The sequence below is a fragment of the Lissotriton vulgaris genome, chromosome 5 (genome assembly GCF_964263255.1).
Source record: "Lissotriton vulgaris chromosome 5, aLisVul1.2, whole genome shotgun sequence".
In the NCBI taxonomy this organism is placed as follows: domain Eukaryota; kingdom Metazoa; phylum Chordata; class Amphibia; order Caudata; family Salamandridae; genus Lissotriton; species Lissotriton vulgaris.
Window position 1 is genome coordinate 103,719,966 of NC_141693.1, and position 26,502 is coordinate 103,746,467.

Sequence of the window (26,502 nt, forward strand, 5' to 3'; positions counted from 1 at the left end):
TTGAACCGGTCCAGAGTCTGGCCATCTGGCCAGCTCCTCTGAAAGGCTGGTAGACTGAAGCAAGACTTTGTCACATGTGGAGGGTAATAGGGCTATGGGGGAGTAGCTACGTATCTATTCAATCATTAGTGGTGCTGAAGGAACAGTCAATCAGAATGCATGAAGATTGTCTTTATTATATAGCTCACCTTGAAGAAGACAATGCCTTTTATCTGTTTTTATATTTAACACATAAATAAAAGACATTGTCATTTATGATGCCAATAGCTCAAACCCTTCTAAATGCGAGACTTATTGCAGGAAGGCATGTGGTGCATGCAGTAGGAGAAACTCATCAAAGAAAATAGTGCTTACAGGCCAAATAAGATGTACAGTGTATCAACTGAAGTAAAAGGGCCAGTCCTCATGGGAGGTTACAAATGAAGACAAGGTGGTACTAAGGAGGGACTGGATGAACTAACAAGCCATTTAACGAATCAGAAGCCAGCATTAACGAAGGACAATGACACAAGTAAATGACAAATAGTAGAGTGGGCGGGGCTTCAAGTCAATACTCTAATACAGCATTCCTTGCAGAGCATGCGCTGCCCAGGCTCGACCTAAAAATGGCTCCACCAATGGCTGAGAGCAAAAGTGAATGGGAGCACACATGTTTGGAAGCACTCACTTCATCAGCATCAACATTTCAGTAATGGTTATAACTGAGCTCCAGCAAGTTGAAACACAGCAGCTGTTCAAGGACAAATGACAAAATTAAAGTAATATAAACATGCATCTGATAATGTATGGCTCCAAAGCCTCTCGAAAACCGATCAACCCATCATCAAAAAATAAATGGTGGGTAGAGCTCAGTCTCCCCACCGAGGCTAGGGCCACGCTCTCCCGCCTTGACTCCACTGGCCTGGCGTACCCTTGCTCATTAGAAACTATGGAGGTTTGCCAGCTACGTCCTGGGCCACTGCTGTCAGCGCCCTGGCCAGATTCAATCAGTGCTACGGAAAGCAGGGTATGCCCCCTCCTGAAGTAACTGCACTGGGTTGTGCCTCAAGGGCGAGTGACACATCACCCGGCACATGAGCTGGTACACTGCATTTCACCTCCGAAAAAATAAATAAAAAGCATGATTGATCTTTTCTTTACATAGCTGCTTGTGTGCGCACACCCTTCTCCTCTCCTCTTCTATGAATCGTGGGTCACCACCCCTTATGCACCTATATGCCAGCCGCCCCCAGCAAACTCAAAGGGCCCAGTCTGCCACCCCACATATGTGAATCGATGTATCTACTAAGTATGTGAACTCTCTGGCATCCAAAATATTGACAGTTTGCACATCATTTGAAAGCCAAACACACAATAGTCTTACTTTTACAGAGAGAATGTATTTATGAGTGATCTGAAGGCACATCTAGATGATTGGCAATCCTAAATCAAAGGTAAATGTGCTAATTTGCAATGGAGTAAATGTCTCATTAGGAAAAATATTGTCAGCGGTAATTTTGGCATCACTACAGGTGTGCACTGCTGTGGTAGGCTAGGGCTATAGTACACATGTTGGTGCAACACGTCAGCGGTTTTCAACGCTGGGAGTAGAAAACGCAGCTGGTGAAATGCCAGTAATGCTAGTTACAGTATCCAAGAGAAAGTAAATATCTTCATGCATACTCTGCACAGGATTTTCTGAAAAAGAGGCTCAAACACTGTCAGCGCACTAGGCTACTTTCTTCAACTGCAAGTCACAAATTCGCTATTCCTGACATTACTCCAACTGATGGTGGGTCGAGCCTTTTGAGCTATCGTCCCTAAACTGTGGGTAGTCTCCCTTCTTCCCTACATCTGGAAAGCACTGAAATTTAGGGTCTACATGGGCTCGACAAAGAGGCTTTAATCAATCAGTGCTGGCTCTTTTGTATGCAACTGTCAACCTGAAAGAGAAGGTAGACCATTGCAAATGACCCAGACCCCTAATCCTCTGAGAGTCGATCATCTTCAAGTGTGAACAGCTAGCCCTGGTGGCAGCATTACATGCTACATGTAAGATGCAAGTAATTGCTCTGGGATCAGGACAGAACAATGTGTTGATGAGAAATGTATTGCTTTATCACTCTTTACAAACGCCGGGAACATTACTTCAAACCAAACACCTCTTCGTACTGGTTACATGGATATTGATACTGGGAAGGAAGAAGTCCTTGAAAAGTGGGAGCAGATGCTCTTCTGCAATCCATCTTCTTCTTTTTCTGTAAACCGACATGGATCTCAGGGCAGACATGACTTGATAGACTTTTAATATTGTTATTCAATGACGTACAGAGGGACACTACGACATTTAAGATTGGAATTCCCCTCTTCTGTAGTTCACTTGACCACAGTCTTACCACAGTCTTACTCACCAAATACCCATGTGCGACTTCCGTTTTCTTTTCTCTATCATGTCCTCGAAGTGTTATTGGACCTAAGGTTCGACTTAACTTTCAAATGACAATGGGCATTTCTGGAATTTGGTGAGCTAAATGTTATGTTATGTGAATTTGTAGAGCGCAGCTAATCACCTGTGAGGGTATCCAGGTGCTGAGTAGGGCTGACATGAGGGGGGAGGAGAAGATCATGCCTGTTTCGTCCGGAAGAGCAATATCTTGAGGTTTCTTTCATAAGTCCATGAGGGAGGGGGAGGTTCTGAGGTGTTTTGGGAGGTTGTTCCAGATCTTGGCTGCCAAGTATGAGAAGGAACATCCTCCGCTTCTGGTCCTCTTGATGTGAGAGAGGTGTGCTCTGGCCTAGGATGCAGATCAAAAGCAAGGTAGGTAGAAGAGTGGTTCAGGTAAACTGGACTGATGTTGTGGAGAGCTCTATAGGCGTGGTGGAGTAGCTTGAATGTACATCTTTCCTGGACTGGGAGCCAGTGGAGAGATGTGGTTATTTCACGCGATATTCAGGAGAAGTCTGGCGGTGGCGTTCTAAGTGGTTTGGAGTCGGCGGAGGACAAGGGTTGGGATTCCGATGTAGATGTTGTTACCAAGTCTATTTGTGATAAGAGAGGTTGGTGTCCAGGATGATCCAGAGGTTCTTGTCATGGTCCGTAGGGGTGGGTGCCGGGCCAGGTTTGGAGGGCCACCAAGAGTTGTCACAGGAGGAGTGTTGTTGCTGAAGATAAGGACTTTCGTTTTGTCTGTGTTGAGCAGGAGGCAGTTGTTTTACATCAAAGCAGAGTTGTTCCCACACATCCCACATATGGCCTGAACGTAGAATAAATACAAAGGCCTGAGAGAGCTGAAGAGGAGTGGAGGCAGTCCTGTGGATGGTTGTAGTTGGGCTGGTATGGAGGAAAGTGTGTGTGGAGGAGAGAGTTTGTTGTTTTTCTTTATGAAGTCTTCCGTTCCAAGGTGGTTGGAATTGCTGGATCCCTTCAATCCATGCAAATGTGCCCAAAAATTGCTTTTCTTTATTGAAGTCACCCGCTTACACGCTGAGGACTTTAATGCCCTCGCTGGATGAGCCTGTATGTTACGAGGGAAGTGCAGGGTAATTGTAAAGGGGTGGAGTTAACTGTGGCATCCTGGGCATAGCTCCTCATCCAGTTGACCACTGGAAGCTGAACAGATTCATGTTCTATCATCATTCCAAAATTAGTTAACTTCATCCTACAAATTAAAGATTCAGCACATGTATGGGGTTAATAGGCTGGAACATATTTCATAACTACTAATAACATTTGTGAGCAGGGGCAGAGGTAGAGGAAAGTGCAGGGAGCAAGACAGAGGGATACAGAACCTGGGATAGGAAGGTACAGAAATAGTAGCAAGACATGGAGACAGAGGCACCCTGAGAAGAAAGATAAGTCATAGGGCAGGGAGACACAAATTTGGGACAGAGAGGCAGATGGAAAAATTGAGAGATGGAGATAGTCAGACTGGGAAATATGGACATTGAGGAGATATACATAGCAGGACACATACACAGAGAGGCATAGACAATGCAAAAGGGTTATGCAGACCGGGACAAACCGACAGTGAGACACGCACTCCAGGACAGGGATATACGGACCAAGACACAAGGACAGACATACACAGCCACCATGACAGAGACATACAGACTGAGACACAAGGACAGACAGACATAGACATCGGGCCAGGGATACGCAGACTATGACACAAGGACAGAGAGCCACAGACACCAGGGCAGTGACATATAGACCTGGACACAAGGACAGAGAGAGACAGACACCATGACAGAAATATACTGCCTGGGTCACAAGGACAGAGAGGCACAGACTTCCGAACAGGGATATACAGACTGGGGAAAAAGTACAGAGAAGGAAAGACACAGGGACAGGGACATACGGACCGGTACCCCAAGGCTCATCTCTCAGCCCAACGTTGTTCAACGTCTACATGGCACCACTCACCCACGTCGCCCGACAGCACGACCTAAACATCATCTCCTACGCCGACGATACCCAGCTGATCCTCTCGCTCACCAAGGACCCCCACACCGCCAAAACCAACCTCCATGAAGGAATGAAGGCCATCGCCGACTGGATGAGGAACAGCCGACTGAAGCTGAACTCGGACAAGACGGAGGTCCTCATCCTCGGCTACACCCCCTCGGCCTGGGATACTCCTGGTGGCCGACGGCACTAGGAGCACCCCCTACACCCACCAACCACGCACGAAACCTATGGGTTATCCTCGACTCCACACTCTCCATGACAAAGCAGCTCAACGCCATCTCCTCCTCCCGCTTCAACACCCTCTGCATGCTTCGCAGGATCTTCAAGTGGATCCCCACCGAAACTAGGACGGTCACCCAGGCCTTGTAATCAGCAGACTGGACTACGGCAACGCACTCTACGCAAGAGCGCTGGCCAAACTCCTGAAACGACTCCAACGCATCCAGAAAGCCTCCGCCCGCCTGATCCTCGACATCCCCCACCGCAGCCACATCACACCCCACCTGAAAGACCTGCACTGGCTCCCCATCAACAAGAGGATAACTTTCAAGCTCCTCACCCACGCACACAAGGCACTCCACGACACCGGACCAGCGTACCTCAACAGACGACTCAGCCTCTACACCCCCGCCCGCCAGCGCAGACCGAAGACCTTCTAACCTTCAGGAGACTCCTGAAGACCTGGCTATTCGAACAGTAGCAGCACCCCCCCCCCCCCTCCCTAGCGCTTTGAGACCCTCACGGGTATGTAGTGCGCTTTACAAATGCTATGATTGATTGATTGATTGATTGATTGATTGATAGAGAGGCACATACACCAGGACAGGAATATACAGACCGAGACACAAGGACAGAGAGGGATAGACACCGGGGCAGGAATATACAGACCAGAACACAAGGACAGAGAGGTATAGACACCGGCACAGGGATATCAGACCGGGACAAAAGGACAGAGAAGCACAGACACCAGGAGAAGGATATACACAGGGACACAAGGACAGTGAAGCACAGAGAAGCACAGACACAACGACAAGGATATACAGACCAGGACACAAAGGCAAGGAGGCATAGACACCGTGACATAAAGACACTTAAACTGGGAGGGGGAAATGCAAGAATAGAGAAGCAAGTACATGAACACAGAGTCAGAGTCACAACTCTTAGCAAACTAATATGGCCTTAACATGCCAAGGTATTTGCAGTTACAGTGCTTTACATATGTCACCGAACAATTACGATAAAACACATCACTATGCTCACACAAAGCCTAGGCTACCTCCCCACTGAGTCACACAGACTCTTTCTTATCGTCTGACACACATTGTTACTTTCATGAAAAGGCTGTAAAAGGGCCAGTTTTCCTACTAAAATTATGGAATTGTGTGTGTGGGAGGAGGGGTCGTACCAGGGATGAGCTTCAGGCTGGGCTGTCAACCACCGAGTCCGTTTCTTATTGCAACAAAATCTGGAAAAGGAGGAGGGGTAGGTGAGATGGCAAATTCTTTTAGCACGGACTGGGGTCATTTCAGCTCCTCCCCTCTGTAGCTAAAGTACCACAGGTAGTGCCAGGTAAATTTGCCCCTTGATGACTCTTTTTGTGGGTGACAGCAGAACCGGGTTTCCCTTCACAGCACCAGTGATCTGTCACTTTACACGAGTGAAACAGGCGTTGTGACCTGTCCTCGCTCCTAGCTTAGTGATCGGAATCCCAAACTGAGCAGCGTTCAGAGAAACAATCCAGATTAATTTTATACTGTAATCTTTTCAAAACATGAATTTTGCTCGACGTATTTTGATGCAAATGCAGTGTCGGACATCATTTTAATCCTGGAACCTAAAAACCTTGGCTAAGCTTTCAACTTAATCTTTCTGTAAGCATCCCCGTGAAATACAGCAGCTTGCTGTGACTCTTATTTTAAAAATTACAAAACGATGCTTGAAAATGATCTCGGCTGGTAAAATAGACTCGTGGGTTCAGCAATTACAGTACTGAGAGCGGAAGGTATCATGAACAAGCATTTGCAATGCAATAGGTATCGCATTTGCAAGAGTTTAAGGTATTGGATTTTTAAATGACAAACACATAAATAAAAGGCATTGTCAATTGCAATGCCAATAGCTTAAACTCTCGCAAATGCAAGACCTATTTAATTGCAAATGCTTGTAAAAGCGCCCCATACAACGCTTTCACTTTAATGGCGGCCATGCCCCTTTCTTTAGATGAGCCGCAGAGCAGCGCCTGTGCTGCCCAGGCTCGACCTAAAAACACAGCATAGCAAAGACTGTCTTACAACAGCTGGTTGTTCTTAAAATGAGTACTCTTGCATCAGGCTAATAAAAATATATTTTATTTACTCTGCTAACAGACGTCATGGAAGACAGTAGCACAAGAGATTAAATGTTATCTAAAGCACAGTACACTTCATTTTTTGTCCAATTAAAAACAAATTCACTTTTCAAGAATCCCGCAGACCTCAACCGATGTTCCTAAGCATTGCAAATAATCGCATAACCTTGTCTCTAAAAAGATGTCTGGCCTTATGCGGAATCCTCATGTGCCTACACAAGTTCTAATTCTTTAACCTAGTATCCACTAGAAGAGTTAGCGACATCTTTATTTATTCTCTAGTCGAGTCACAGAAGGAAATGTACTAATGTGTCTCAGACACATTTTGCGATTCCCAATGGGGTCGCAAATTAACTGCCTCATAAGGCAGTTCGCAATTTACAACCCATTGGAAATGGGCAATAACACAGGGATGGTGGCCTGCTAGGGACCGCAGACCCCCATGTCTGTGTTTGCTTTTTAAATAAGTCCAGCCGGACCTTTTTATTTAAATAAATGATTGATTGTATCAAAATCTTAAAAATGTAAGTGGGACACCAGCCGGTGCCCGACTAAACACACTCCACAAGAAAAAACATACAACATAAATTGTAGGCAAAACAAGAGGTAGTCTGATTGGCATAAATTATACACAGACTAATCATAAACTACACATATGCACATACAAAATCTCAATGCATTAGTGACATTTGTGTATGCTGTCGACGACGTTTCGAACTACAATTAATTTAGAGTTCATCTTCAAGACTATTGATCTTTTGCCTAGTCTGAATGGCTGAGCTAAATTCACATACCAATAATACATTATTCAATTTGCCAACAAATAAACAAAGGAAAAACAAGGATAAGAAGGAAAGAGAATAGAAACAGTACATTAGATCTTGGCATATCAGATTATCCACACTTTTTATCAAATTTTTTTATATAGAAAAGCAGCTGTTTCCTCTCCAGCAATTGTAGTGACAAAAACCCATAATAATTGGGACCTTACAGCCCATGTGACTTAATACAAACTAAAGTGAGAGATTTCATATAACCTTGTTGTGGGTAATAATGGTGACCCGAGTGTGTGATGCAAGGCTGCAATTAAAATAACTGTGTACGCCGAGGTGGGAATTTCCTGACACCTTATTGTGAGTACTGATGTTGAACAGTACACGATAGCAATTAAAATAACCTTGCCGAGAGCGCTGTGTTTGTGAAAGAAACAAGAACCAGTGTGGATCGGGAAAAATGGCTGGTTCGCATGCAGAGACCCCAGCTCTATCACACATGCTGCATTACGACGAAATAACGAGTGGCGCTTACCAAGCTCGTCAGAATGGTGAGGGAAGCAACTCGACTATAAGATTAGTGCCGAGTTGAATTCCACCGTTACAATGCCTGAGGGTGTAGACTAAATATGGGGTTAATTTTACCCACTGTGTGGTTCAGGCTACTGCGCGTTGGTTTAATTGCATGGGCTTACCGGGGATTGAATTACAAACAGTCCAAGGCGGTCGGCACGCCAACATAGATTAAGGATACCACGGTCCTAAGTAAAGGTCCGGAATCCTAATGACGGACAAAAAACCACAGGGGTAGTGAGTGACCTGTGTCCTATATCGTAAAACAGCGAGTTTAGGCGCTATGGTTGTTACGCTTACCCAGTAACCGTTGCGGGAGGGATCCACAATGGGAGTCCAATTTACGCAGGGGTCGATGCCCTAAAATCAAGGAAGTTAGATATAATTCGAGCTAATTCCGACTTGTTAAAGTCCCGAAAGACGGGTACGTCAGGTTACCACTCACCAAAACTATTCAAAGTAGCAGGTCCTCAATGGGGGTCCGTTCTGCTTGTAGCTGAGTTCGCGTTTAGACAAGAAACGCCGCGCATGCTCAAATACTGTGTGGGGCAAGCCGGCAGTGTATTCGATGTAATCATGGCGGCCATTTTAGAGTAGTTACCAGGGATTTCGTTATTAGTACAGCGTGTAAAGTTGCTGATCTCAGCTCATATTGACAGGGTCAGTGATGGTGTAATACTTACAATACGTGTTAGTCGTGACAATTTCCATAGTGCAAATATAACAAGAATTTTAAATAAGACTGTGTAAATTACAAAGTAAGTGAAGAGAATACCAATGTGACCCTTATAATCCACAACCATGGGCTGTGCCATTTTCATCAAAGACCTCTCAAACAATGTTTAAGCATATACATTGACAAAAGAATGACAATCTCAATTGGTACAAACAAGCCTGAATGATTGCCGGGGTGTTTGGAGGGGGGCGAAAAAGTTCACAGTAATGAGGTCCAGTCCTCCTGCCTGTTCAGTCCTTCATGTAGACTCCGTGTCTTCAAGATCCAGTATAACTCCTCCTTATTTAGAAGTTGCTGGAGGTTTGCACCACGGGGAGGTTGCTTAACCAAGGAAATGACAGTCCATTCAAAATCAAGTTCTGTATGGCCCATATCCACAAAAGGGTCAACTAGAGGAGCATTTGGGGTCTTACGTCGAATACGGCTCCTATGTTGACACATCCTCAGTTTAACTTTTTGCGTAGTTTGTCCAATGTAGATTTTAGGACAGGTACATATAATAGCATAAATTACATAATTACTACTACAATTTGTCAATTGCTTCCGGACATGTCTTACATCATTAAAAGAAAAATCTTTTCCTTCTACTGTACTCCCACACATTGTGCAATTTCCACACTTAACATGGCCTGTGATTCGAGGTAATGACCATATCCCCTCCAAGGTATCACATTGTTCGGGGCATGGGAGGGCTGCCCGGACAAGATGGTCCTTGATATTTTTAGATTTCCTAAATGCGAATAAGGGTCTCTCAATCTGCAAAGTTCCCGCATTAAGGACATGCCAATGTCGTTTTATACTCTTAGTAATGGAATTAGAGGCCGGGGAAAATGTGGTTACACAGACCAAACGCTCCTCTTTTTTCTTAATGTATTATTGGTATGCAAATTTAGCTCAGCCATTCAGACTAGGCAAAGGATCAATAGTCCTGAAGATGAACTCTAAATTAATTGTAGTTCGAAACGTCGTCGACAGCATACACAAATGTCACTAATGCATTGAGATTTTGTATGTGCATATGTGTAGTTTATGATTAGTCTGTGTATAATTTATGCCAATCAGACTACCTCTTGTTTTGCCTACAATTTATGTTGTATGTTTTTTCTTGTGGAGTGTGTTTAGTCGGGCACCGGCTGGTGTCCCACTTACATTTTTAAGATTTTGATACAATCAATCATTTATTTAAATAAAAAGGTCCGGCTGGATGTTAATATAGAACTATCTAGGCTATATTCATTGAATCAATTTTATCTGTTTAGGGACCACTGTCTCTGTCAAAAAGTACTACCCATAGGTCCCTAGCGATTGCACCTTGGGTTCCCTTGTTTTGTAAAATATGCTTTTTAAATAAAGCAACTATTTTTAAAAAATACAGCCCGTTTTCCCTAAAGGAAAACGGGACATGTTTCAAAAACAAAAATGAAACACTTCAGGTTAATTTGTTAAGAATACGCAGTGGTCTTTGGGACCACTTCCTGCGCTTAAAAAACATCTTCGCTGCTAATCACAACGGAAAAGCGGTTCCCTGGGGACCCCTTCCCATTTGTGACTGGCTTACTACCTACCAGGCCCGGCCCGTGCAGGGCGTTATACCAGGGCGGTGACGTCAGGCGGGGGAGGGGCAGGGTGGGGGGTTTGAAAATGCGGGATATGGACCATTACAGGTAAGTAACGAAAAAAATGAATACAACGAATTTCGTTGCCTACGCTGCATCACATTTGGCGAAAAACACATTAGGATAAATATGAGAAAACGTGAGAGTCCGACCTACAGAGCAAGATAAAATGCACCAAAACACATTTTGACAAGTTAGCATGCTGACCATAAAATCACAGGCAGGCAGATCACTGCAAGGAAGCAAAGTAAAATAGAACAAGGACTGGGCGAGAAGGGAGGGGGGAATGCCAGCAGGAAGGGAGGGGGTGACAAATGGTGAGCATTTCGGGCCGCTTTGATGTTCTCAGTGGCCGCGCGGCTCACGGAGAACATCAAAGCGGCCGCGAAATTGCTCCAGGCTGCAGGCGGACAGATGGTGTGCGCGGGCCCTAGCACATGCACTGTGTCCAAGTCCACAATGGAGTTGGTGTTCTGATGTTTTCATGTCTTGATGTCACTTTTGAGCTCACCCGTAATAGTGCCAACCTGTGTCAATTGTTAACAGGGTAGTGAATCTGATGCTTGCGCAATCTGCTTATTTCATAATTGCTACTAAAGAGGATGTCAAGGAAGAGTGGTGTTTGGGCACTGTTAATGTTCACAAAACATCAGTCTCTGAACTGGAGCACATAGAAAGAAGGCCCATAAAAACTGATGACAGGCTTAATTTCAAACAACATTTTAAATATTTCATTAAGTCCCGTTCGCTCTCTCACTCACTTATTAAAAATGTAATTGCAAAGTGTAAAATGCCCAAAATGTGTATAGCTATAAGGACAGAAGGAAACCCATTTAGATTTAACCACTCTATAGCTATATGCAGTAGAACAGACCAGCAAAGGCTAGAGTTGCACAGGATCAAACAATTTGCTGGTATAGCTAAAATTCTATCTTTACCACTTCCATTTGATGTGTTGAAAGCTGCTGGCCCCACTGTATGGGCCTTGAGGGACACGTACATTAACCCAGGATGTCTAGTGGTGCATGTAGCAGCATGAAAGGGCAGATTAAATATTCAGAGCAGGATAGAAGCACGTTCTGGAGGAATAATAGCTCTACTTCTCAGATTAGTAAAAACTGTTGAGGCCCGGAGGTGTAGGCGATATGAAAATAGAGTCTTCATGCGCAAGCATTAACCAGATGCGGCCAGTGATTGTTCATGCAGTGAGCTACAGGACCCTTTTATGGTGTATTTAAGAGGCATTAGTTAAAGAAATTTGCGGGTAGCACCGGGACACCAATGCGAGCTTCTCTGCAATTCCACACTGGCTGCACCTATAAACAGTCATTAAACAACGCAAACGAGAGGAAGGAGATTGGGATGAAAACATGCAGCGCACGAAGAGGGCGGAGATGGAGGGACGAAACATCGACACTGGAAGAGCGCGTGGGGATGCGATTAAAGAACAACATGAGAGAAGTCGGGGCAATGATTAAAGAAAGACAAGGGAGGGGGCATGATTAAACAACACACAAGGGAACAGGGGGGATTGGGGGAAAAAACCAGACAGTGTACGAGAAGGGCGAGGTTGAGGAACTGAAGGCACATGCACTCTCTAGGAGTACATGTGGAAAAGTGTTTCACAGAAGCTTTGAAACCAAGCACCTATTTTAAAAACGCATAGAGGGGGCGGGGGGATTAAGCGCGTTTCTCATGTTAACACCGCAATTCAAGTGTTTTCGCAGAAGCATTGAAACAATGCACACATTTTCAAAATGCATGGGAGGTAGCGCTTTTATTACGTTAAGTTAATTGTTCTACATTTAAACGCCGCATCATGAGAACAGAATAAAAGCGATATAGCATTTTTACACCCCAGCAAGGAATCGAGTGTTTTCGCAAAACAATTTAAACCAAGCACCCATTATCAGAACGCTTGGGGGGGGGGAGGAGAAATGCGAGACACGGCCTAGCAGCCGTGAAAAGTGTGAAGCAGGGGGCGGGGGAGCGGATCCCTTTGAAGTGAAGCTCTCGGAGGCAAGTGGCTCGGGAGCAAATGGTAAAAAGCGCGTGCATGAGCACATACACTCCATGTAATCCGCCTGGTGGTTTCAGAGCTTGTTTTGCCCTCAATACTCTCGTCCTATTTCCGCTTGCGCGATTAATAGGACAAGACCTAAAAAGGTGCACACAAGGAATTTATAGTGAAGTGTGTGGCGAAGGTCCTCAAAAACAATATTTTCAGTTTTAAAAATTATTTGTTTCTTCAACTCAAGTTTAGCTTGCCTCTATGTAGGTGAATTCGAAAATTAGCACATCTATAGCGAGTTGGCTCTCTTTTATAACAACATGTAATGCTGGCATCGATTTATCAATGACATTTTCTCTGTATGGGATGGCCCTAAGCAACAACTCAACAGATTTTCTATATGGCTTAATTTGGGTGATGTGAATCGAAATTTGCCTAGCATAGTAACGGTAAGTTTCAATCCTATTAAGGACACGGAGGCGAGGATTATGCTTTTCTCTCTCCGCTGTTTATTCAAAAGTCATCGCATAGCAGCCAGAAAAGCAATAAACATGGAAAAAATATCATATAATACCCAACATCGGGTAAATAAGAACAACAGAAAAAATCAGAACACATTCAGGGAACTCCATATCCCATCAGTCCATGTTCATAGTCCTTCTACAGTGTCCACAATCCTTAAGGTAGGGCGTCCATCTTGTGGTCTCTTCCTCTTTCTTCGCGCGAGACACGCCACATCATCAACGGTCTTGCTTTGCGCCATCATTACCTAGCAGGAAAAACACAACAGCGTGAGCGTTGCCATTCCGCCAGAGGAAAAAGACCAACCTGTAAGAACAACACTCATCACCAGAACAAGTCTTAACGATTGCATTTAAAGATAAACTGCTTACTTACACCAATACGGGGAGGGATCTCCGCAGGAAGTATGGGTGGGATAATCCTCGCCTCCGTGTCCTTAATAGAATTGAAACTTACCGTTACTATGCTAGGCAAATTTCGATTCTATGTCAGGACCGGAGGCTTCAGATTCTGCTTGTTCAAAGCTGATTAACCACCAAACTTGCCATATCCACCACAGGCTTAAAATAAAACCGCTTGAAAGTGGAATCCGAGGACCAGTCCGCCGCACGCATCAGGTCCTCCAAACGTGCTCCCAAGGAGAAAGCTTTCGAGGCCATGGCACCTCTAGCAGAATGAGCTACAAATTGTTTAATATCAATGCCAGCTTCTTGGAGCACCCACCGCACCCAACGGGCGATAGTGGGGTAAGACACCGCCTTGTGCGGTTTTCGAAGAGCAATTAGAAGTTGCCTCTCGCCCGGAGGACGAAATTCCACTGTCACGTCCTCGTATGTCTTCAAACACTGCACAACACAAAGCTTGGGAACATCCACAAAGGCCGGATACGAGATGGACCTCGTAGCGGACTTTGTACGGCGCCCCACAGTAAATGTATCCCCTTCAGGGGATAACATCCGTGCAGAGATATCCAAGGCACGCACATCAGAAACCCGGCGACAGGACACTAAACACAAAAGCATAGCCAACTTTGCCAATAACTCTTTCAGTGAAAGATAGCGATTGTGCTGCCAGGAAAGAAAAAGGTTTAATACCTCGGCTCCGGAGGTAAAGAAAGACGTACACCCCGAAGAAGCCTGCAAACCAAGGGATGCTCCCCGACAGGGGCCCCATCCAGCGGTTCATCCGCTGCCGAGATCGCCGAACGCATTGCGTTAATGGTCCTGTAGGCCTGCCCATCCGCCGTAAGCTCCGCTAGGAAGTTTAAGATGGGAACGACACCTGCGACCAGGGGATCCAGGTCCCGTCGAAGACACCAACGAACCCATCTAGACCAAGCCGAGCGGTACCTCTTTGTTGTACTGTCAGCCCACGCTTTAGACAAGAAGGACTCAGCCGAGCCCGAAAGGCCCGGGAGCGACCAGCGTCTCCTGAAAGCCGCCACGCCATGAGGCGGAGAGAATCCTGCATGATGAGGTGATGAGGCTCCCCGTCCGGATTGAGAAGGAGACGAGGAAACCGGGGGAGTAGGATTGGAGAATCCCAAGAAAGTTCCAGAAGAACCGGAAACCAAACTTGCGACCTCCACCAGGGCATCACCATCACCACGTCCGATCTCTGGCGGCGAAGATGGGCCGCCGACCTCACCACCATCGAAAACGGGGGGAGAGCATAGGGCTGTTCCCGACTCCAGTCTTGGAGGAACGCATCGGTTGCCTCCGCCATGGGATCCGGCCTCCAACTGAAAAACCTCTGCAACTGGAAATCGAGGCGGAACGCAAACAGATCCACCGAGAACGGGCCCCACATGGTCTCCAACCAGTGAAACATTCGCACGTCCAGCTTCCGGAGACTTGAACCCCGCAGGTACCTTGAGTGCCAATCTGCCACCTGAATGGCCTGGCCCGGGAGGTACTCTGCCGTCACCGAGACCTGATGGGCTAGGCAGTAATCCCAAAAAACCTTCGCCAGATCTGCTACGGCCCGCGACCGAGGGCCGCCCAGGTGGTTGACATAGCGGACCGCTGAGATGTTGTCCATCCGTAAGAGTACACATGACTTCGCTGAGTCCTTGGTCCAGCAACGGACCGCAAAAGAGCCCGCCAGGAGCTCTAGACAATTGATATGAAGCTGTTGCTCCTCTAACGACCAACCGCCGCCTGTGGAAAAATCCCCGCAGCGGGCGCCCCTGCCTGTTCTGCTGGCGTCCGACTCTATTATCAAGTCCGGAACCGACCTGAAAATTGGCCGGCCGTTCCACGCCTCCATATGGGAGAGCCACCAGGACATTTCTCCTTTTACTTCCTCCGACAGAGGAACCAACTGCTCGTAAGTCAGGCCCCTTCTGAGGTGGTAAGCCTTGAGGCGCTGCAGGGCCCGATAATGAAGTGAACCCGGAAAGATTGCCTGAATCGAGGACGAAAGAAGCCCTACTACCGTGGCAATCTGTCGTAGGGATGTGTGAGACTTGGCAATCGTCTATCGAAGCACGTGCCGGATCTCGGCCATCTTCCGAGAAGGAAGGCTCAAAGACGCCTGCACCGAGTCCACCACGAACGCTAGGAACACCATCTTTTGAGAGGGTGTGAAGACGGATTTGTCCTTGTTCACAATGAAACCCAGACCCTGCAAGAGAGAAATTGTCTGGTCGAGTTGAAGCACCAACTTGTTTGGACATTGGGCCATAAGCAGAATGTCGTCCAGATAGACGATCATCCGAATGCCTTGACTCCGCAGGACCTCCACTGCTGGGAGGAATCGACGGTGAGGCGGGTGTATGGGAACTACCAGATAAGCGTCCTTGAGGTCCAAGCGGACCATCCAGTCGTTGGGCAAAAGCACATCTCTCAGGAGGTGAATACCCTCCAGCTTGAAGTGGTTGTATACCAACCAGCCGTTGAAGTCCCGAAGGTTTATAACGGGTCTCTTGCCCCCGTCCGTCTTTTCCACTAGGAAAACATTGTTGAGGAAACCGGAGGGGTGTATCGTTGATCGGCAAATGGCCCCTTTGCGTAACAGCTCTGAGACCCCTTTGTCGATCAACCGCCCATCTTCTTGGGAGAAAACAATCGGGTGAGGCGCGCTCGCCTGGAAGGGCTGATCGTAAAACTCTATACGGAAACCTTGCACAGTCTGCAGAACTCAGGCGTCCCTCGTGATGGCCGCCCAGGCCTCTGGGAAGCAAGCCAACCGCCATCATATTAGCACTCGGTCCGGAGGGATTACACTCACCGTGGGAACTATTGTTTCCTGCGTCGTTCCTGAAGCCGCATCTTCCACGAAACCGCTGGCCTTTGGTGGGATAAAAGTTGTTGTAGTTGGCCGAGTTGTACTGGCCTCTGCCGGAGCCTTGTCCATTATTGGGTTGGTTTTGACCGCCACGGCAGGTCGTGAGGCCCCTACCACGACCGCCCCCCCTAGAAAAACGCTGCTGAAACACCCTCTTGATGGTGGACTGGCCCTTGTCTAGGGAGGAAAAGGTGGAAAAAAACTTCCCCAGCTCTTTAATGAACGGGTCGCCAAACAGGCCGCCTTGCGCCACCGCTCCCGCCTCTGAAGAGGCCAGATCCCCTAACTTGGGATCAAGTTTAATGAGCAGCGAGCGCCGGCGTTCAGTAGAGAGCGCGCAGTTGGCGTTGCCCAGGAAAATGACTGCCCTCTGTGCCAGATTAGATAAAACGTCAGGAGCTATTGTAGAGCACAACGACTTGGCCTCCTCCGCCATATCCAAGATCTTCGTCAGGGGGCCTATGGTATCTGGAAGCTTATCCTGGCACGACCGCCAAGTCCGATCGATGCCCTTGCGAGGGTCCTTTACAAATTTTGCCATAAAGGTGGCCATCTTCTCGTCCAGTTCTGGAGTCATGGCCACCTTCCCTTCGAGTGTCGGACGCGGACATTCTCCCCGCAGGCAACTACGTGCCTCCTTCTCTAGAGGCTTGCGGAGGCGCCCCGCCACGAACTTCGCGACCTTGTCGCCCGGCGTCCAGGCGGCCGACCTCGGATGGATGATATTGTCCGGGTCTAGCAAACCTGAGGCGTCCTGGGGCAACTCAGTCGAAGTACCGGACGGGCGCCAAGACCGCACTGAATCCTCGTCGTCGTCGGTGTCCGCAGGGGAGAGCCCTCCCGGAGAGGATGGGGCTGTCCCCGTGTGCACCTTAGGGCTCGGGCCGGGAGCGACACCGGGGCAGGGTCAGTTGCCTTAGCTAAAAACGCATCCCTTAGGCGTTCGAAGGCATCCTTATCCACACCCGGCTCACCCCCCGAGCCGCCGTCCCTACAGACCTACTTGGGTGCAGGCGGGAGTCCCTCCCCGGGGGGCTGGGAACCCGAAGGGGCACCCACTGGTGCAGGAGCCAGCTTCGCGCACTCCTCCTCGCTACAAGCCGAGAGCCGATCCTCCATGGGCCCCACTATCTCCTGCACACACCTATAGATAGATTGATCCACTGCATCATTAAACTCATCATCCCCCAAATACTGGTGGGTCTCCTCCTCCTCTACATAATACCCTTCCGCCATGCTTGCCTACTTGCTATGCTGTGGGAAGGGCGGAAAGTTTTAACTGGCACTAGGGACCAGGAATATGGGCCAACCGAAGGCTAGCAAAGGCTTTTGTCACTGGCAAGCCAGGGAGCCTAGGGGCAGCACACGACCCAGCGCGCAGACCCTCTTTAGCAAAGACCGGGTCAAAGCCGCCTCCCTGCGTGCTTGCTAAGGGAAAAAGCTGGCAAGCGGACTAACCGCCAAGAGTGCTGGAAAAGTACAGCCCGAAGGCGTCAAACGCGGTAATCCGCTAGTACAGACCCGTTAAGGGCGTAAATCAAAATTGGGGCAATACAACCCAACAGGGCGTCAAGGTGAGGCGGCAGAGGAAGGCTCAGGCATGGCTCTCCTCCCCAGTGCGGCTCCTGTCTGACGGGGAACCACGCTGAGGAGGAAAGAGGTCCGACGCCCCCTCTAGCGGCGAGGCGGCAGCACCGCAACTCTCGGGGACAGTCGCGTCAGGGGCGAAACGTCCCCGCGACAAAAGTACAAGGGCTCTGAAAGATAAATGTTTCACAAGAATATCAATGAAGAGCCCCTAAGCCAAATAACAAATATACAGTGCCTAGAACCCAAAACACCCCCACATTGTAATAACGAGGGAGAGCATAGGAAAAAAGCACTTAACTGGCTGTGAAGCAGCGAAGAAAGAGGGAGAGACCACAAGATGGACGCCCTACCTTAAGGATTGTGGACACTGTAGAAGGACTATGAACATGGACTGATGGGATATGGAGTTCCCTGAATGTGTTCTTATTTTTTCTGTTGTTCTTATTTACCCGATGTTGGGTATAATATGATATTTTTTTCCATGTTTATTGCTTTTCTGGCTGCTATGCGATGACTTTTGAATAAACACCGGAGAGAGAAATGCATAATCTGAAGCCTCTGGTCCTGACATAGAATCTAAAATTCAGAGCCAATGTAAGCAATGTAAAGGTTGATTTTTTGGACATTTACATTAAGGAAATATTGGGACACCTTGAAGTGTAACTGTTCACCAAACCCACTGACAAGAACATTTTACTTCACTATTCATGTTATCCTAAAGCACAAAAAGATAACACCTCCTTTGGTCAATTTCTCAGATTAAGGAGAATTCATTAGTTGAGGATTTTTATAAACATTCTGAAAAACATCAAATAGAAATGTAAAGATAGAGGCTACTCCAAGGAGCTAACCAATCACTCATTTAAAGGCCTCGTTTTTATGATAGGGAGAGCATGTTTAACAAACCCAAGAGAAATAAGAGCACAGAGAGGATTGTGTTTGTAAGCCATTTTTCGAGCATAAGTAATCATATTAAAAATGGCTGCTAATAAAAACTGGAATATTCTTAATGACAATAAGGAAATCAAACTAGCAAAGCCCATGTTCACATTTAGGCAAAATAAAAACTTGAGAAACTCTCTAGTACAAACTTACAGAGAAGAAAAGTCCCACACAAAGGTTACTTTAGGAAAGTCAAAAGCCACAGGTAACACAGGTGTAGCAACTATAGTCTCTGATCTCTGATCTAACTAAAACCCTCAATCTCTCTCTATCTCACGCTTCTGTTCCCCTGCACTGGAAGGAGGCCACATTAAGACCAATTTTAAAGAAACCTTCGGCCGACTCTAAACAACTCTCAAACTATCGGCCTATTTCTCTTCTGCCCCTATTTGGAAAAGTCATGGAATCATTGATAAACAAACAACTTGTAACCTACTTGGAGACAAATAGACTTCTGGATCCCTCCCAATCGGGATTCAGGGCATTCCATAGCACTGAGACTGCCTTGCTCGAAATTGTTGACAATGTTAGAATGACTCTAGACTCAGGACAGTCTGCTATATTGATCCTGCTTGACCTGTCCGCAGCCTTCGACACCATCTCGCATCTCATTCTCCTAGAACGTCTTGCTGAGATTGTTGTCAAGGGCCCTGCGCTACTCTGGATTAAAAGCTATCTAAGCAACAGACGTTCAAAGGTCCAAGTAGGAACATATTCCTCCAGCTATTTGGATAATGATAAGGGTGTACCTCAGGGGTCAATATTGAGCCCTACGCTCTTTAACCTATATGTATCTCCCCTGGCTAAAGTGATCAAAGCCCACGGTTTTGGAACCGTGTCCTACGCTGACGACACAAAATTACTGATCACCATCGACCAGGATCCAGACGAAACAAAACGGAGGTTAAAAAATTGTATGGTTGAAATCCATAACTGGATGAACAACAACTTCCTGATGCTAAATGCTAGCAAAACTGAGATTGTGCTTTTCGGAAAGGCCGACAAGATTTGGACAAAAGAATGGTGGCCAACAACACTAGGACCCTGTCCCTCTCCCAAATCCTCAGTTAGGAGTCTTGGGGTAATAGTCGACAACAGGTTGTCCATGACTGAACATGTCAACAAAGAAGTGCACACCAGCTTCAGCCTCATGTGCAGTCTGAAGAAAATTTTCAAATGGATTCCCCTTACGTCGCGCATGCCTTTAGTACAAGGTCTCATTGTCAGCCGGATAGATTACGGGAATGCCTGGCTATCCTCCGTTAACGAAAATCTTATGGCCCGACTACAGGTACTACAAAACACTGTCGCAAGGCTTGTGCTCAACCTTCACCTCCGCACCCATCACTGCCCTGTCTCAAAACCTTGCATTGGCTCCCAATAAAGAAGCGCATAAAATTCAAACTATGTTGCTTAGTCCATAAAACCATCCATGGACATGGACCGATTTACCTGGAAAAAAAGCTCAAATTCCGTAACTCGGCTAGAACACTCAGGTCCACCAGTAAACTACTTCTAACTGTTCCCATGATCCGCCTGTTTAGAAATGGCGATAGGGCATTTAGTAAAACAGTTCCTGAAGTCCTGAAGCCTGGAACACCCTGCCCCTCCACATCAGGACAGAACCCAGCCATCTGAGATTCCGGAAGAACCTTAAAACCTGGCTTTTTTAGCCACCGGCCGACTGTTCCTGTCTTGTGGATCTGTGATGGAGGATCTGCTAGCGCTCTGAGACCTTCGGGTGATTTATGCGCTATATAAATGCATTTTACATTTACATTTACATAGTATCTGTGACCAATGTGTTCTCACTAAAACGATTGAATATCAAAGTACTAAATTCACCACCAATTCTCTGAATAACTCCTGAAGCAGTAATGTAATATATCTTCTGATGTGCCCATATGGCTTAGGGTATGTGGGCAAGACAAGCAGATAACTAATACTTTCAATTTGATATGTCATCCATAAAAACACAGAAGACTAATGCCTCATTAGTGGATCTATTGCTAGAAAAGGGTCACATGAGTATCGACATATGGTGGTTTATTCTGGAGAAAATAATATGTAAAAAGGGGAAGGGAATACAGATGAGATAAGGGAATTAAGGGAGCAATGGTTCATGTCTAAATACAACATAGCTAGACGGTGCCTTAACAACAAAGAAGAGTGGGATGATCGTTCACCATATAGGTAATTCGCTAATATATTATCCCCTTTAATTTACTTGAACATACATGTATCCGATACAATTGCCTGTTCATTATAGGATGTGTTATTACACCCCAAGGAATACGCTGAGGAAGGTATTACAACCCCTTAGTTGTGGGACAAGTGACCATCCTTACTAAATGCACATTTGGATAACCATCTGTATTCTATATCTTATCCAGCTGACACTTCTAATGCCACATCTCAAATTGGCTTTGGCCACTTCTGGCACATATAGGATGCCTTAACATGTTCACAGTTTCCCGTTTCTTCCCTTGTAATGTTAGTTTTCTCCCTGGGAATATATGTGATCATTGCATACAATCTGCCCCACTGGAGAGAGGACCAAGCCTCAGTCTCTGAAGGTCATGGAATTTCAGGTACCCAGAAGGAAATGGGGTGGACACAGAAAAGAGTGAAGAACATGCATCACCATTAGGTTAGGATAACAGGACATATGTTGAGGACTAAGCCCATTAGCAGAAGGGCCGCCACAGAAATGTGCACAGAGGGGTTCAGAAAATGGAAAAAAGGTAAAGAGATGAATAGGCGTAAATGTAATGCTGGTGTCCAACCACACTGAGTGGTGTGATAAAGAACAAAAGGATAGTAGGGAAGAATGGATGGTGTAAATGTAAGATGGTGAGGTCACAAGTGGGCTGAAGGAATGATGAGTTATTTATAAACATATGAGGTCGCCACACATTTAAAAAGTTTGCATTCATATTGGCTAATCGTAAAAACACTAAATTATAGTTATTTGAGTAGTACCTGTTATGAGTAGTAGCTGTTTACTTTGAGCTAGAAAACAACAGTATTTTGATATTGGATATTATGAGTGTGAATAAAGAGTTACTATGCAACTATCCTCCTAGAAAGCTTTAAAACCCTTAATGTTCTGATAAAAAAATGTGGGCACTGGATTGATATGACAAGTTCCCCGACCTTTCACTCTAATGGATCGCACCCCACCCACTGGTGGTTATCCCACAAATCCTGAAGAAATCAACAATACCCATAACCTATAATTGAGACACCTCCTGATACCACAGCTGACTCAACAAATTATTTACTATAACCTTTACATGCAATTGTAGTACTCTCCCCTAAGTAATACAGCCCGGATTGCAACCTTGGTACGCAAAGGTAGTCTCCTCCTCAGGTAACACTGCCAGCATCACAATATTGGTACACAATGGTAGTACCTTCCACCAAATCATAGGGCTAGGATCATATCCTTGGCACACAATGGCAGTACCCGCACCAAGGAACAGGGCTAGGATCACAACCTTGGCACACAGTGGTGGTGCCATCACCAAGTAACATGGCCAGAATCGTAACCTTGGAACGCAATGATAGTACCTTCAACCAAGTAACAGGGCTAGGATCACAATAGTAAATACAAAAAATAAACAAATAATGCCTAGGAATCAATAATCTATATGTTAAAGAAAAAGATCAATGAATTATCCCTTTGGACATTAATTAAAAATATTAAACAATTTTGCTCACTTTTAGTTGTCTATAACCCAGGGAAACCAGTGGGTGATTTCAAAGCACAAGCTAATTTATTATTTTTTCATTTTCTTGGATGATGAATATAAACAAATGTCTTCCTTTTTTTAACACATGTATACATACAACAAAAAAATACATATATATATATATATATATACACGATACTTATTACGAACACAATATGTAGCATATATGTAGCACTATACTTACATTATGGACAAGCTAACACATAGGACCTTCGTACATCGATGCCCTTATTCAAAAAAAGGATGCTTCCCAAAATTATAAATTGCATTCCTATTAAACAAGATCACCCTCAAATATCGGAGCCAGAGAGGTATATTATTTAAAACTCTGTACTTTATGTACTCTGTTGATTTCAATTTTTTAAATTATTCTTGGTTCTTCAGAGGTGTCTTCATATACATGTCGACGCGTTTCAGCCCTCTGATTATGGGCCTCATCAGGACTAGGGCTTTCCAGGGTCCATCTACAGAAAAGGGATTATGTTTTAATATCTACACTAAGGACTATTGGATTATTAAAATTGTCCCCACTAAAATAGGAACATTCTCTATTACTTTTTCAAAATGTTTTTTCTAATATATATATGCAACAGATGTATCTAGTTTCAATCCTCAAAGTGCTAAGGCATATGATGAAGAAACTAGTTAAACAAACCCACGTGCTAAGGGAGCAAATTATAACTACAACGTGTACGTGCTTATAAGGAAAAAAGTGCTGTGTGGCCAAAAGATCAAGATCCCAACACAACAACACTGCGAAAAAATAGAAAAAAAAAAAAGTCTTCTAATTACCGCAATTTCTTTAATACAAAAACGTGATGCGTAAAGATTTTCTATGTTTCTTGGGGATACAGACAGCTGGGACAAGGTAGGGGAGATCAAAATATATTAGGCTCTCACTTCCTGAACACTCAATTCAACAACTACCGAGTATGTTTCTTCAGGATTAGGCAAAATGACTTACCTAGCAATTCAAAGTGAAGACCAGCGCTATCTCTTCACCATTTCTCAATATTAGGATGGGACCCATTTAATTTCTGTTCTCCCTATAACCAATGTACCAATTATTAAACCATATTCTATAGCCTCAGTCTCTGTGTCGTCTCATAAGTAATAGCCATACCTTTTGTTTTTTGCGTAGTGCACTGGAGTATCAAATATCCATTTTCAATGCCCAGATTTCCCTGTTCTGCAATTAAACACAGCGAGATATCGTAAACCGACTATATCCTTTTGAAATGTATGCAAAACTTGTAATTTCTCTAAATAAAAACTTGTGCAAAGATAGTGTCCGTAAGCACCGTACCTATGTAATCTCTCTTTTCTCTGCGTCTTTGTGCTGCCTCTGCTACCCTCGCAATACGCTTCCACTATCGATAGTATTACCACGTGGTACGGAAGGCAAAAAATAGTTTTCCGGAATGGATAAAGAAAGAGGACTACAAATACACAACACCAGCAAGCCGATTGTGGTAGGCCAAGGCCCCGACTATTGTCGCCATATTAAACTGTTCAAAAGTGGACATAAATATTAAACCCAGAAGACTAAAATAGTCATCCAAAGATAGATGACAATATTGTATAAAAAAATAAAAATAATAATAAATATGAATATAGGTTACAAAGTAAGATAACCTATTTACCTATTTCACACACATAGACACCCTATAAATGCGTTTAAACAAAAACAATTGTGTCAAAAATAATGCACCAAGTCTACTACCTTATAACCCCTATTATTATGCCTCCACTCCTTACAATCTTGGCAAATACAGAATATGGATAAATGTCATTATGATACAGTTAGAAAATGTCATATATATTGTCAGATTGTAAAATGGAAAAATGCCATCAAGATACAGTTATAGAATATTATATCTATTGTCAGATTTACAGCAGTAATTGTAAAAGAGCCCAGATCTCGTCTCTATCATTAAGGCCGGTAGACGCATGTGGTATTTCTCAATTAGCCTCGCTTCTAGTTTATTCAGTTTTGTCTCTCCATCATCAGTATTGACATTCTCCGATACGCATAACACAGTCCATCGTATATCATTTTCTGTGTGGTCAAAAATTGAAAATGCTGCACCAAAGGGGCACCTTGTACTTTGCATTTGACCCGAGATTTGTGTTGTAAAATGCGTTTTTTTATCAGTTAAACTGTCTGTCCTATATAGAACTTGTTGCACGGACACATAATGTAATACACAGTATTTTTAGGTCTCGGTTTGGCAGCGCGCATGCACTGTCTCTCCGAGACATCTGGTAGTCTATAAGGGTGCTGAAACTCCGCCTACTGCTTTCTTATTTCTTGCTGCTTGCCATTGGTTAACTTTGGCTTTTTATTTGTTAGCAACCTTATTATTGGCTCTTTAGCCAGTAGGTAACTTCCGGCTATTCCGGAAGCAGTACCGCCTATCTACAGTATTGTAACTCTTACACAGCGCAATTGTCTTTTTTTTAAAAATAGTACGCAGTCATTTCGACTTGCATTGGAAAAGAACCTTTGTTTGCTCCGGAAGCAGCACGCCAGTGCTGCTCTGTTTACTTTCCTGTTTCCACGTTCCTTTTGTTCCCGCCCCTCCTGATGCCGTTGTCTCCCAGCTCATGGGCCATGGACGTGCTTGTTGGCGCTGTGACCGCACTGCCCTTCCCCTGCAAGCGGCTCTGTCCACCGGGGCTGAGCGCCCCTGGGTGCTTTTCAGTTTTATAAACCCTGCTCGGTGGGGGTTGGAGCTCTGTAAAGCAGTAGTTTCCCTGCTGCAGTCGCCTGTGGTGAGCGGGTGTGCCACCGTCTACAGCCACTGGTCCTTCTGCTGCTGGTTTCACTTCGGGTTCCCAGGTGCTTAAACAGTGCTGTATATATAGTACACCCACATCATCGCTGTAAAAAGCGGAGAAAGAAACAAACGAACGCCCAGTAGTATGATGCAGAATAGATGCTTTGCCTCTCTTCTGACAAGGCTTTGGCACGGTGTTATCAGTTCAGGTTAGCTGCGCCTGCCTCCCTGTGATCAATGGATGCAGTGGTATCGGCAAGCTGACTGATTCGCCTCGAATCCACCTGCAAAAGACGTGTCCTCACTCAAGTCCTTTAGGTAAGCAGTATATAGTCTGCGATCAGCAAAGCGAATGACTCCTTATCCCGAGTCTTTAATCCCCGTCTAACCGCCTTCCCTTATATCGAGCTAAGCAGCACCTGCCTTTTCCACTTCAAGCTTCCAAGCAGTCTTGGTTATTAATGGCGGGGTTGTCTTTCTCCCTAAAGTAACATTTTTCACGGCTGTGAAGGGTTCCTTAATTTACCCAACCCAAAAGCATTTGTTTTTACGTCGTGGTAATTAACCTTTTGACGAAGTGGTGCATTTGTTTTCGACCCCCTCGCTGGGTTAACGTATATGTTAATACAGTCTCAACACTAGGAGCCCTTTAGTAATCACAGCGACTGGTGTGCAGTTTTTAAACACAGTCCAAAAAACTGCAGTTGCCCTTAAACTCTGGAGATGGTGTGAGATTAATCATATATGGGGCAATGGTGGTAATTTATATAGCACATTTATAATTCACATACTTTTGTAGCTGGCATCTTTAAAGCCTCATTCCATCTAGAGCACTGACTGTGATGATTAATTCTGGGTCCTGACACACAGCACTTGTTTTTACTACTGTTCCATCTTACTTAAACCCCAACCCGTTTATGTAGCCACCTTTTCCCCACGCCCCCTTATCTCAACTTCATTCCCTTATCTGATTGCCCCATATTCTTCCCTCTTGACATGCATTTTCCCTGGGGAACATCCTTCTCAACGCAACTTTTTTAACGCATGCCTTTACATTGCAAGCCTTACAACGCATGCCATTACAACGCATTGCGCTGGGGGGCGCTCTAGGATAGGGAATAG

At 45.3% G+C, this 26,502-nt stretch overlaps 1 protein-coding gene across 2 annotated transcripts in view; it reads right to left on the reverse strand.

The window, feature by feature from the left end:
* LOC147710298 (protein CutA homolog) overlaps positions 1 to 26,502 on the reverse strand; it is a 308,574-nt gene that overhangs the window by 276,915 nt on the left and 5,157 nt on the right. The gene's annotated exons all lie outside the window — the stretch shown is intronic.